Here is a 14,436-nt window from a genome sequence, read left to right on the forward strand (position 1 = left end):
ATGGAAAATCATTTTTTTCCTGGGAAAAAAGCTGAAGCACCTATACATACACTCAACAGGTGTGTTTATATTCACCTATGGTACAGCCAGCAGCTTGTGTATCAATGTGTACATCAAGTGTTTGCTTTTAGAAAATTATGTTGATTGGATTTTTTTGTCTTTTTAGAAAACCCATTGCAATACATACTGTGAGCATAGGGAATGACACAGCAAAAACAAGGGAGAAGTAATCAGCATGGTTCCCCCCACCCCCAGCAGGAATAAATCATTATAACTATAAATCACACAAGTTTATTACAGGGTTCAAACAGCCCTGAAAATTCCAAGTAGCAGAAGCAGATAATTAAAGAGGAAAAGTTGAGACCAAGCCTTCTATTTAAATTGTTTCAAGAACTCATTGCAAATGCCTTTCTTTTCTTTCTTTTCTCACTCTCGCTTTTTCTTTTAAGTGGCAAACAAATGTGATTGGAAAAAGAAAGTGCACCAAAAATACTACTTACAAATTGTCCTTAGCAGCATAATAGCCTAATTGGTGAAGGGGTGATGCAGTCCCGGAGTGTGGAGAATGGCACAGATGGAGAGCAGTTGTGTGTGCTGATGAGAGGGCAGATGCTCTCAAAGGCATTTTGCAGCATTAGATATCCTGGCTCATCTCCATCGCTGGGACCGATCTCATCACTCTCAGCACGTGAAGAGATTTCACCCTCTGATGCTGCATGGCTGTAATGAGGTGCACCCGTGCTGGAGACAGCCACGAGAGCCCAGGAGCAGAATTTTAGGAAAACATCTAGAGCAGTTGTCATCTGTATTTTCAAATGACCTTGCTGTTTAAAATAGGGTAGACTGCAGACTGGCAAGACTAGCTGATTCTGTGCAGGCCTTAACAAGAACATCCCTTGTCGCTGGTTCACTTATTACTCATCCTTTAGTCTCTGCCTGGTTTACACTTGCAGTTTTGCTCTATAAATATATGAAATACCCTTTATATCAACACCTCTTTCCATGTATAAGTCTCAGTTAGAGTAATACACTCCATTGTACATTTTGAATAGGGGGCGTCTAAATTAAAGTTGACAGATTGTGTGGTATCGTGAATTCCCTCTGAAGAGACATAGAAGACCTTTTACAGTAAACAGGAAATGAGTAAGACAAAAAAGCAGATAAAATAAGTTGTTTAAAGATAGACTGAGAATTTTTCTTTCCTGCCTTTTACGAAAGTAAAGGGCTACGCAATGAAATCAGAAGGTGATAAATTATAAAATATTAAAATATTTTGTGACATTATATATATAATCACATAAATAAAATACAGTATAGCTAAAAGAGACAATAAAATTAACATACTTTGGAATATCATCTACATATCAAATATGTACAGTGAGACAATTAATGGCAACAGGACAAAAAAAAAAGATATAAAATCTTCAGAATCTTAGCATAACAACCATTGCTAAATAGCAGTATAATAGGTGGAGAAGGAAAGTAGAGATTACCATGTAAGAGGTTGTTTGCTGAGAAGATTTTAAACTTCCCTCTGAGATACCTGATCCTGGTTGCTGTAACAGATGTATACAAATCTGTGCTGATTTTCCATCTCATCCAATGTGGCTCTTCAGTGCCTGATCCTGACCCTGAGCTACAGGTAATGCATGTTTGAAGCTGAGTAATTTTTTTTTTGTAACATCATGATTTAAATTAACTTTTTGATTAGCAGCAGGAACAGTTAATAATTAAATAGAGAAAAAATAAACCTGATTTAACCATAAACTAACTTTTTGATAAGCAGCAGGTAAAAAAAACAACCCATTTCTTTGGGTCTGATTACAGGCAAATTTGTGCACTTTTATGTAAACAAACTGTATTTTGATGACCAGTAAAAGTTGTCTTTCACTTTGTATTTTCCCTATTAATTCAACAACAGCAAGAAAGACAGAATCAGATCCTTGATTGCCATTAATGACATACTGTAAATGGTTGCAAGACAATGCAAAACAAGGGTGTAATTGGTATCATGGCAAACAAAAACCAAGGGAAGCCAGATACAAAATGAAGTTTTTATCTTGGCTTCTCCTTGAGAAAAAAAAAACCAAAACAAACAACAAAAATAACAAAAACAACAAAAAACCCCAAACCAAAACAACAAAAAAACCTCCAACCCAACAAAACAACTTTAAAACAGTGAATTGGCTGTTTATACTCTCAATTATAATTAAGAAGCAAAACCCCAATAAAAGGCAGGCTGGCCAGAAGTGAAATGGATGCAAGACCCAACATGTAACCTGCAGGAAACCCCCTTGTTTTGCAATTAGAAACCCAGCTAGTGAAACTGTGAGCATAAAGCCACTCATCCTCTACATAATATATGGTTTTAGTTGCATATTCTTCTTTAATCTGAAACAGTAAGTAAAGGCTTCTGGATTTATACTTTTGATGGATAAAAACTTGTTTGCTAGGGCTTGCAACTTGACTATATGGTTACCAGAAGAATTTGGACTCTATTGCTAGTTTTGCTTTTTGTTTTTGTAGCTAGTAAGTGTTATAACCAATATAACTTCTTTATTCAAAGAAACAATGCTATAATGGGATGTATATACAAAAATACCTATTCTTTTGAGGAAAGAAGTAACAGCATAAACTAATATCTTTAAACACTTCTCTATTCACTTGTGGGTGCAGGAAATGTTGTTCCCCTTCCACAGGCTTAATACAATTTGAAAATGTTACTTTACTCTGTGTACACATACATGTGCATATACATTTATAATGTATACGTATATAGGTTCTTTTTTTTTAATTAGCAAAGTAGTCTAAACTCACTTTAGTAATCTAGACCTTAGATAAATCTACTCTGAAGTGAAGTCAGGGGTTAGGAAAACATCTTATAGCTGGGATTATGGAATAAAATGTTCTGTATTGTTAAAGCAGCTTATCCTGTATTTATCAATTAACAGTTAGAGTGACAGTTCTGACTGGGCGATGGTATTTTTCACAAGTGTCTAGAAAACAAAATAGCCTAGCTTTAAGAAGTAGGTTTAAAGATTGCAAGTCATCTCTTTAATAATTGGTTGGTTTGGATTAAGGCTTTTTACTTGATGAAAAATACTTGTTATAAAACTGTTTTAAAAGCTTCTTATGCATGCAAAATACCTATGTCATTTTATAATATAATGCTGATACTTAAACACATGCTCTTAGACATATAAACACACACAAAAACCTCCAAACTCAGAATTTAAAATATATTTAACAAGCAGCAAAAGCTGAGTCCTTCAGGTTAGGCTTATTGTCATTAAATACTGAATGTAAATGGCTGATATTACTGAAACAGCAGCAGCAGATTAGAAAGTAATACAAAGCAAAAACTAATCCAGAATCTGAAATGCACAATTTCTAACCACTGCGCCTCATGGGAATCTGAATTTCATCTATCAGGCTTGAGCAATTTCAGCTCTCAGAGAAGCCAGAGGACTGAGAATTACCCACTTTGTTACATATTTGAGAATATCTAGTAAGAGATTTTTAAAAATGGCAGATGTTTCATTTTGTACTGTCTCAGCAGACTGGGATGTAATGATGATGTTGAATTAAACTGCCATCTTAATAGACTTTAAAATTAAATTATCATAAGTAATGGATTACATATAATCAAAATAGTTTATGACCTCTAAAAAATATGAAGACTAATATCATATGTAAAATTGGAATCAGACATAGAATCATAGAATATTTCAAGTTGGAAGGGCCTGAAAGGATTATTGATTCCAGCTCCCTGCTCCTCACAGGACTGCCCAAAAATAAACCATGTGACTAAGAGTGTTGTCCAGATGCTCCCTGAACTCTGGCAGGCTTGGTGCCATGATTACTTCCCTGGGGAGCATGTTCCAGTGATCAATCAAAACTGAAAGTGTGTTCTTAACAGCTGTCAGGATGAGACCTTGGATTTTTCCATCCTTTAAATTATTTTTATAAGCAGAAAGAATTTTCTTTGATAATTTCTAGGGCATACATTCTAGGGGGTCAAACTACAATTCTAGAACATTTTGCATGTCCTCACAGACAAATATTAGAGAAAGTGTAAGGTGTGAGCCCTGCTGAATCTTTTCTGCAGTTGTTCTTAAGTCAATTTGGCACTGATCACACTATGATTTGCCTCTACACTGACAAAAATGAAATGAAGAATGAAAAATAAAGCTCACTGTTTACAGAGACTTGGATCATCCCAAGGACAAGGAATGAGAAATGTCTCCTCAGATATCAGATGTCTCCTCTTTACCTTGTCTATGCCATATGTGAATTTGTCCTCAAGAATAACAGGACTTACTTATTCTTTTGTTTATCTTTTCCCTTTAAATTTAAAATGTTGAGTCTGTTAATATCTTGGCCATGTGAGCTTTTCCCACAGTTCCTTTGTGCTTGGTAAATTAGTGTAATGTTATAGAATAGCTGAAGTCCAAACCAGTAATGCACAAGCCGAACATAAACAAGTTATATAACACTGCAATCATTCATTTATTAAAGTAAGTGGAAAATTCAAGGCATACGTAATCTTTTTGGACAACTGACAGGCAGGTGTGATCAAGAGAACAGAGAATCCAGTGATTGTAGGCAGATACCAAGACAGGTTTGTCTGGGTGATTAGAAAGTAAAGTGACATGGAATTAGGAAAAATGGGAGAGAGCATTGGCTGTCCCAGGACAAGGAGAAGTAACAGTCCAGAGATTGCTGAAGGGGTTAGAGGAACAAGCTGCAGCAGTAATAAGTGTCTAGGAGACAGGACCCATTGACAAAGAGTAGTGCAAAGCATTTGTGCCAGAGGGAAGGGATAAAAAGAAGGGTAAAGGGGGTGCAAAGAATTGCCAGACCATTTCCTACTCTCAGTAATCCCCCCAGTATATTTGATACAGAGGGGAGAAAGACAACATTGGGCCCAGAATATGTCCCAGCTGAGGTCACCATTGCATCCTTCCTGTTTGTGGTCCACTTCTCTGCCTGGGGTCAGGGAGGGGCAGCTGCCCCCTGCCCCAGCACTGCCACAAGATAGATGATTTTACTGCACCAGGCTTTCCAGCTCCACTTGCTTTCAAACATCCGCACCCTACAGACCAGAAGGCTGCCCATCTTCATCCTTCCCACTGCATGACATGATCTAGGTTAGCAATAAGCTGGACTATTTTTTAGCAAAGTTAAACCAAAGTGAATCAACCTCTAGGCTTTCTCACTGTGGGAACCCAGGGTATTCCCCTGGCTTCCCTGGAGCCTGTACAGGGGGCTCAGAAGCCTTGGCAAGGTGCCAAAAATCTCTGTGAGTTCGATCTAAGTCCCTGGGAGAAATTACCATCTTTATATACAGAATTACAGAGTCACAGAAATAAGTAGAGTGTAAATTGATGTGTTAAAAGGTAGAAAAATAAGGTTTTAAAGATTGTTTACATTAAGGGGTTTTTGGACACAAGATGGAGGATTTGTGGCATAGTAAGAAATTCTTCTTCTTCTTCATGGCATCCATCTTCTGGGTCGGGATGCCAACTCGGGATTGGTGAAGGGAAAACTGCTCGGTGTAAAGTGGGTATAAAGTATTGGTGATTACAGTAGTTTCACGAATACAAGCCGCACGGATTATAAGCCGCACCCCCGGTGCCTCAACAATGTTGCTGTCTTTGTCAATAGATAAGCCGCACCCCGAATATTAGCCGCACTTTCGTTCGTCGCGAGAATCCGTGCGCAGCTTTCACAAATTGGCCAATTAGTAACAGGATCGCGGCATAGCGGGCTTTACTGGCTCGGGGCGGGGCCAGGCAGGCTCGGCCCGCTCATGGTTGCCGACGGGGCCGGGTGGCCCAGCTCAGCGCCACGGCTCGGCGGGGCTGGCCGGGTGGTGCTGCCGCCGCCGCCGGGCTCGCTGGCCCCCCTCTCCCGTCAGCACCGCCCTGCTGCCGCGTTCGCTCGCCCGGCTGGCAGGGCTGCCGCCGCCGGACTCGCCGCCCGCCCCGCTGCCGCTTTCGCTCGCCCCGCTGCCGCTTTCGCTCGCCCCGTGCCGCGCCTCGCGAGCGCCGCGCCCGCCCCGCGGCGCTTTCGCAAGCGGCGGCGCTTTCGCGAGCGGCGCTTTCGCGAGCGGCGGCGCTTTCGCTCGCGGCGCTTTCGCTCGCGGCGGCGCTTTCGCTCGCCAAGCAGCGCTTTCGCGAGCGCCGCTTTCGCTCGCCCCGCCGGCAGGGCTGCCGCCGCCGCCACCAGGCTCGCCGGCCGCCCCCTCCCGTCTGCACCGCCGCCGCGTTTCCTCGCCCTGGCCGGCACTGCAGGCCCCCGCACCGCCGGGCTCCCCCACGCTGCTGGCCCCGATTATGCTGGGCTTCCCCCGCTGCCAGGCAGCCCCACCCGCCGGCCTTCCTGCTTCTGCCATGCTCCCCTGCACTGCTAGCCCCAGTTCTCCCGGGCTCCCCCGCCCTGCTGGCTCAGGCTCTGCCGCCCGCCCCCCACACTGCTGGCCCCGCCTCTGCCAGGCTTTCCCACCTCTGCCGGGGCCGGCCGGGCTCCAGCTTGGCTTGGGGCTGCCGCGGGCTCTCACTTCCGTGTTGGCAGCTTTTAGAATTTTGTTAATAGATTAGCCGCCCCGGAATATTAGCCGCACTTCCGGGTTTCCACCAAAATTTTGGTCAAATTGGTGCGGCTTGTATTCGTGAAATTACTGTAATTGTAAATAAAGTAGACGTAAATTAGAGTATAAAAGATAAGTCCTGCCCCGGAGGGCAGGAGAACAGCCTTGGATGAGTTGCAGAGTGGACCGCTGTAAGGTAGACAGAAAATTCCTTAGATAAGGAAGAATAAACGACCTTGGAAACCTCAGAACAACAGCTCTCGAGTCTTCTTTCGTGCCCTGCTGCGCCCTGCCTGCAAAATAAGAACTCTTAAACCACCCTTTACTGTACAGGTGAGCGACCTCAGACCATAAAGGAGGCCGCCGCCTGTCACATCTCACAGTTCCTATCTTCTGTCACCTGCATGTCTTCCTTTGCATCATGTTTTGGCCTGATCTTCCCTCCAGCTTGTTCTACACATTCCTCTACCCATCACTGCATTTGCTCTCTCATATGCCACAGTCTTAGAGACAGGCAGCTGGAAACACCCCAGTCAGTCTTTAGGACTCACATTGCTTTTGCACTTGGCTCGCTGGGGGCAGGTTCTGACCTCAGTGCTCCCCCAAGTAAGGGAAGAGCATCTCTTATTTTTGTTGATGTTTCTAAAGACAACATGCAAGAATCCAATCTAAGAAGTCAATTGTTGAAACAGGAGTTCATGTGGAAAAGAATTTTCATACTGATGTGAGGTACACTTCAAGCTGTGTGAAAAGCTCACAACAGGTAAGAATTGTCCTCTTCCAGCAGCAGCAGGTGCCCCTACTGACATCGGTCACAGCCCCAACCTCACATGCATGTGCATGGGGCACAATCTTTGCCACTCTGGCCAATTCTGTCCAGCTCTGAAGAGCTTGACATTCAAATTCCATCCCTCAGCTTCCTTGACCTGGTCACCCATCCATCATCAGTGTGAGGACACTCTTCTTGTGGCATGGAGTCACCTGCTTATCTATAGCTGACATGCCCAAAAGCTAGATTCTCTTGTCCTCAAAGGATTCTATACCACTGCTTCCTGAAGCTGACTGTCCAGCTGCAACAGCAGTGAACAGTCTTCAGGGAAGTGCCCACAAACAGCCAAGATGAGATCAGTGCACTCTACTTCCAGACCTTCAATACCAAGAGTAGCAGTGTTGTCATAGTCCCATTTGGATAAGGGGATGGGCAGGATTACTGTATGTGAAAGCTGGTCTGCTGCATTTTCCGCACAACCCTTGCCTTGTGCAATATTATTTTATGTGGCACTCAAGTATTCTTGCAAGAAGATGCAACAAAAATACAGGTGCAGATCAACTCATAATGCCCAGTTTTTGAGGGGTGATTCTGCTGTGATTATTTCCTTCATATTAGAATGGTGCTAGCTACACTTCGGATGAAAGATGTTTTATATTGCAGTATTGCTAAGGAAGAGATCGGACATGTGGAGGACCTAGGTGTCATGGAAAACTCCTGCTTTGGACCATAATAATCTTCCTGTCCTTTTGCTGAACCCTAACTAAATACTCTTAGCTATGGGTTGGGCAGTGTTGCATAGGGAATTCCACAGGTGCTTGCAGACATCCCTATACAAACACTGAAATAATCACACTGCAGTTACTGACACTAGATATGTTTTAACACAAATGAACTAACTGTCAGCAAAGCCATTTCTATAGTGGGCATAATTAATTTTTTTTTTTATTTAATAGCATTATTTTCTTGTTGTTGGAATGTTGCCAGTACACCCTGCTTCTTTAAATGTCTGAAATTCCTCTGCTCCTCTCCTGTCCTGACTAACAGAAACAACACCGTGCCATTGTAGTGCAACAACTTTTCCCTTACCCCATCTGAGGCATTAAGGAATGTATTAGCCAGAGCTAGACGCTCAATGGAACCTTGACACCAGTTCTTCTTTTGCTGTGATTTTCTGGTCAATATCAATATTAATCCCTTTGTTTCACTCTGTGGGGTTTTGTTTCTACTCTTCTGTTTCACAAATATGCTGTGTCTTAGCCCCTGAGTGCTTATCATCCCTTCTGTGCAGGATTTTGTCAAAGGGCTTTTGAAACTTTATGTATGTTAATCAATCAGTTAATCTACTTACAGACATTTTCCAATAAATCCAGGAATTACATAAGAACTGATTTCCATTGCTGAAATAAGGCTGGTTACATCTAGAATTTCCATGTGACTTGTTCTTGTTTCAGCCAAGTTGCCATGTTTGAAGCCTGTTAATACCCCTGTTCAATTCTAAATATATGCAGTCTTTTTAAGTGTTTTATGAAAGGAGTTTTAAACAAAAGCTTGTGTGTTTTTGTTAGCAGCTCACCTGCTTTATATTTATGTGTCTGTGCAAGTTTTGTGGGTAAGCCCAAGTTTGGGGATTTTTTAAAAAAATATTTTTATTTTTGCAATTGCTTTTTTTCTGCATACTTTCTTCTTACACTTTGGCCTCTGAGTTTTGACTGAGGTGCAGGGGGGATGCTCAGAACTTACCCGAGATGGAGAAGGTGTATGAGGGAAGGGGAATGCAAGCCCAGACCAAACTGCTCATGCTCCAGGCTTTCCAGACCAGATAGATCTTGAAGGTGTGACATACACTGAATACTTAGATGCACAAATACAACAGTGGCTGCAGACATGTTTGATTAAAAAAACAAACAACTCAGCAGGAAAAATAAGCACACTATGCTTCTTGCATAATAGCTGAGTAGTTTGAGCATTTTGTGGAAGAAGGGAAGTTGTCCCTATTCCAAGACTCTATTGCACTTAGTCTGCATTTCGTTCTGTTCTTCTCTAGTCTAAAAAGCATAGATTCTCCAGGGAATGTGGATTTGAACACTGTTGCCTCATTCCCATGAACTTAATGCTAGACTAAAAAACCCTCAGATATCTTGTCTTTACTGTGTTCCTAGGTGCCACCTCCTTATAGCCACACTGGCAAATGTAACTTTTTTTCCCAGTGAGACATTTTCTTGAAAAGCGAAATAGCTGAAAAAGGCTGAGAGGGACCAAAAGCCATCCCCTTTCATGGGAAAACGCTGTAGCATGATTCTGCTAGACAGAACGTTGATCTTAGAACCATCTACTGTCTATCTTCCCCAGTGTTACTGAAGAACAGTAGGCATGTCCCATCAGATGACTGCCCACAGCAGAGGAGTCTGCTCTCAGTCCCCAGACTTTCTACTCTGTAGCTTGCAGACACCTCTCCCTTTGGCAAAATTTCTTTCCCCTTCTAAGTAACTGACCCTCCCCAAGCTACTATGAAGGCTGCTTAAGAGCTTACTGCTCTGTATAGTCCTGCTATGCTCAAGTGCCCCATATTGGGAGAGATGATGTCTATTTTGAGGGTACCTAAAATTACTCTTGTCACAGAGGAAAAAAAAAAAAAAAGGCATAGGTCAAAGGAAAAAAAAAAAAAGGAAAAAAAAAGGCAGCCTGTCAAAATCGTCTGCAGGTGCGAAAACCCCTACCATGAATTCCAGATGCAATCCCAACTGACTGTTTCCCAGCACTGCCTATTACTTTGAGCAACTCCCTACTGAACCTGAAAGCTCCTCAGGCATTTAACTATATTCACCCACACATGTTAAGGAGATCCTGTTCTGGGAAGATAGGCACTTATCTCTTGCCTCAAGTCCCAATACAATCCAGCTTAGGAAGACAGGCATTTAAATCCCTTTTAGAAACCTGAAAAATTAGCAGCAGTCAGAATTATGCCTGGCTTTTTCCAACATGGGCCATCAGCTTCCACATAGGTGCATAAGGCTGACAGCATGACTTGAGCTAAGCACAGGAGTGCAAGTGTACATGTTACCATTAGAGAGGGACTGATGTGTCACTGACATCTTACAAGACTACCCCAACTATTACACCACGCTTGAGCAGAAAGCATCAACCTTTCCTAGTGTGTGTGGATATGCGGAGCTGTTGGCTCTAGTTCTCATCTCAGGAGAAGAAAAAAACAAGCGGAACAAACACACATGTGGAAAAGACATGTCATAAAAGAGAAAAGAGAAACACAGCATAACCTTGTAACTCTCCATTGTGCCAGAGAGCATCTGGACTGCTAGGCAAACTTTGGGTTTGCTTTTGTCTTCTCTGATGTCCCCTGTGTCTCATGTGTTCCAGGCTGCAGAGGCGCTCTGCTGCAACACCTACCATCCACACTACCCGATAGCCACCGATGGTGCCATTCTGCTGGGAAGTTGGAGCTCAGGGCTTAATTAGAGTCTAAAAACATCACCCACTTCCTTTCTTACAGGTTTTTGCATCTTTTTGCAAAATGTGGGTGGAAGCACTGTGATCTCATTAACGTCAGTCCTGCAGCAGGGATAGAGAGGCTGGATCCTGTGTCGATGGAGTGTTAAGAGTGTTTCAGATGAGTTTCCAAGAGGGTATCAGTACTCCAGCTGCAGGCTGGCTTTGCCCATTGGCACTATGAGCTCACTTGGATTCAGTGGAAAGAAGGAGGCACTCTAAGTGCCTCAAAGAAAGCTGTCATTTTCTGCAGGTCTTCAGAAGTGCCTCTCTCTGTGTCCTTTGCCCATACAGCAAAGATGAGGAATTACATTGCTCCTTTTGTCCCTTCCAGGGCTAAGACACCTGAAATTTCATTGAGGCAATAATGTCTCAGTGAGGTATCTAAAGTAGATGAATGAGATTCCAGCCTGAATACTTGAGGCTTTGCAGTAGATGATGTCAAGAAAAAAACCAAAGTGTCAATAAGAAGATGCAAGCTGTTGAAAACCAAAGAAAATAAAGTATTGATTAAAATAAAGATATATTAGAAGGCTTATTTGAAAAGAATCAAAGACTACAGCCTTTTAAAATTATTTTCATTTTTCCTCCATGCCCCATTAGCCCTTAGAAAAAACTGATTTAATACATTGTTAGAAAAAAATTTTCTCATCTTTTCTGTGACACCGTACTCATGAATCGTGGAGGGCTGAAAGTCCTGTAACATGCTGAGAAAAGGTAGTGGGCTCAGTAAGACTGTAATGTTAAGACTGTAATCAGTTTTCCCTCTCTTAGTCTAATTCCTTGGATAGCATTGTCTGAAAAAAGACAAGATTTATTATAGTAGCTTGAATATGCATCAATTGATTTTATTATACTAGAAAACCTGAGAAGGTATAGTTTATTTATATACAGATTGTGTAAATACACTGTAGGCAAGTTTCACAGTTTAATGTTGAAAGGGCTTTCATTAATGGTGTAGTTCTGAGAAAAGGATGTAAAGCAACATAAAAGAGCCGAGATTTGATTTTTACTGAGATAAGTTGAAAGAATAATTCACCTTTAGTAAATGTGTTTCTTCTTTCATGTTGTTTTATGTGCTGCTCTTTCTAGTACTCCATGTATGGTTGCAAAAAATACATTAAGAATGAATCCCTCATTGATGTGACTTAATGATGTCTATCATTTATGTTTGCCTAATTCTATGTGTTAATAATAAAAAAAATAATAATAATCACCAGAGATCCATAAAATTAAGTGGTTGGTTTTGTCCTGGAGCAACTACACCATGCTTTTACTTTATGTGTATTTCTGACAGAAGACAAAAAGTCAGTTCTGCTGAGCAATGTAATCTGATACTGAAAAAGTATGTTTTTAATTGTATTGTTTTTTATAAAGTATGGAGTGGGGTTTTCTTAAAGGCTAGGAGACTACATTTCAAATACACTACCAGAACTTTGTATGCCTTCCCATCTTTCTCAGAGACAAAAAGTTACCTAAACATTTGAAACGGAATATATGGCCCAACAATTTCTATTGTGCAATGGCTGATTTTTGGTCTGTATCGATACTGAGGCTCATCCACGTTTTTGAAAACCCACTGGTTCTGTGAATGAAAACCACGGCATCAGGACCAGGTGCTCTATTTCTTGTAGCCGAAAGCAGCCACCTACCAGAACTGGTAGACAGACGCTTTTCTGTCTCGAGTACTCAGACCAAGTACTCGAATAAGGCTGAGGACTGAAAACTGACAACAGGAAACTTATGAGCTATAGCATGCGGTATACCAGTTATCATTGCAAAGACGGTATTCGCCAGACAGGTGTAAAATTCCGGCTCCTGAGGTAGGAAGGCTCCGTACGCTGAGCTACATTTGGAGAAATCGGTACCTGCAGCTGAGACCACGAGAGGAGCCCGAGGGATGCCCGAAGAGACAGGGACCGTGCCCAGACCCAGCGACGCCGTGGGAGTCCGCAGCAGCCCCTCATTTGTGCCAGAGTGAAGGGAAATGGCCAGACAGCCCGATGAGCGATTTCAGCCGCGGGATCCTGAAGCAATGCCGCGTGCCTCACTCCGCCTAGCCACTGACTGCTTGTAGCTGTCACAGACCTGGCAGCAACAGTCTCTGCGCCTCAACTCGGCGGCCTCACCGGGCGGGCTGTCACCCGTCACGGCCTCCCTGCTCGCTGCTGTGTCGCGCCCGCCGCCCCTCTCCATCCCCCCCTGCCCAGCTCCCCGCCGGGGGCCGAGCCGCCGCGCCGTCGCTGCTGCGGCCGCCGAAGCCGGTCCGCCCGCCGCCGCCCCTTCCCTTCCCTTCCCCCGCCACCGCACATGCCCAGAAGGGCGGGAGCCGCGGCGAGCCCGGGCGCTGCTGTGACAGCGGCGGCGCTTTCCGTTCCGTGGGTGGGTGGGGGCCGCGCCGCGCCCCCCGGCCCGGCCCGGCGCGGCGGAAACACTGCGCCGGCCGCCTGCTCGCCCAGTGCCTTCCCCGCCGCGCCCCGAGCCCGCTGCCGCCGCGGGGCGGGAGGCGGCCATGTCGCTATTGTCTGCACTGGTGCCCTTGCTCCGGGTGTACTGCATCGGCCTCCGCGTCATCCTGCACCAGCTGCGCCGCCGCTTCCAGCCGCGCTGCGCCCCGGCCTCAGGTGAGCACCGCAGCCGGCGCCGCGGGGCGGGGCGGCTCCGGGCCGGGGGGCGGCAGCCCCCGCCGCGGAGAGGGGAAAGTTTGCCGCGCCTCCCCCCACCCACCGGGGGCAGGCGGCAGTTCCGGGGCCCTGGCACCGAGACCGCACGGCCCAGCCGGGAGCGGCCGGACAGGGAAGGGGAGAACAGAGCAGGGCAGCCGCGACCTTGGCTTTAGCGTGGGGCGCCCGGGCCGTGCCGCATCCCCGCAGCGGGGCAGGGGCTGAGACACCGCGGCGGCCCCGGTACGGGCGCCGCCGCTGGACTCCTTCCCTGCTCCCCATTGCCGGCCGAGCAGGACCGCCCGAGGGCAGCGGCCCCGGGGGGCTGCGACTGGCGGGGCGCCCTCCCCGCCCCCGCCGCACCCCGCCCTCGCTGCCGGCGCCAGGCCCGGGCCCCACCGCCCCGTCCGGCCCCCGGGCCGCGGCCGCCCCGGACGCGGGGCGGGGCGGGGGGCCGGCCCGGGACGGGCGCCTGGCTGCGCGCCGGCCTGACTTGTGGCCTCGGGAGGCGGCGTGGGGGTCCGTGGGCCAGGGGTCCCCTCTTCTCCTCTTCCTCTCTTTGGCTCTCTGACAGTGTCTCCTGAGACCTCGGCTCAGAGCCGCGCGGGCGCTCCCTCTCTCAGCCCAGGTAGGTGCTTGGATAGGCGGGTAGCGGCGGACAGCCCCCCCGGCCCGGGCGCTCCCACCACCGCCCGCTGTGCCCCCACCCCACCGGGGCGGCCGGGACCGCCGCTTTCGGCCTCCCTGTCCCGGCTGCTCCAGGTGGGGAACGTACCTGTGCTCCGAAAGCTTAGTGTTTGGTACCGGCTGACACTTGCTGGTAGCCTTTAAACTGACAAGTGAATGTGACACTTGCAGTTTTTTTCTAAGGGACTTCAGGTTAGTCGTTCGTTTGAGGAGTTAGG

General features: G+C 45.7%; 2 protein-coding genes across 4 annotated transcripts in view; both read left to right on the plus strand.

Annotated features, from left to right (window-relative positions):
- Nucleotides 1–14,436, plus strand: part of DHRSX (dehydrogenase/reductase X-linked) — a 211,867-nt gene that overhangs the window by 30,300 nt on the left and 167,131 nt on the right. The window lies entirely within an intron of this gene.
- The window catches only part of ZBED1 (zinc finger BED-type containing 1), a 51,422-nt gene that overhangs the window by 26,411 nt on the left and 10,575 nt on the right, over nucleotides 1–14,436 (plus strand). The window contains exon 1 of one of the 3 annotated variants that reach the window (XM_033052670.1): nucleotides 13,406–13,492. The exons of 1 other annotated variant lie outside the window; for it this stretch is intronic. The gene's annotated coding sequence lies outside the window, so the exon portion shown is untranslated. Of the gene's footprint in view, nucleotides 1–13,405; nucleotides 13,493–14,035; nucleotides 14,160–14,436 lie in introns of those variants that run through there. One more of the 3 variants, XM_033052672.1, reaches the window with a different exon arrangement.

The sequence above is a fragment of the Catharus ustulatus genome, chromosome 2 (assembly GCF_009819885.2).
Source record: "Catharus ustulatus isolate bCatUst1 chromosome 2, bCatUst1.pri.v2, whole genome shotgun sequence".
NCBI lineage: Eukaryota > Metazoa > Chordata > Aves > Passeriformes > Turdidae > Catharus > Catharus ustulatus.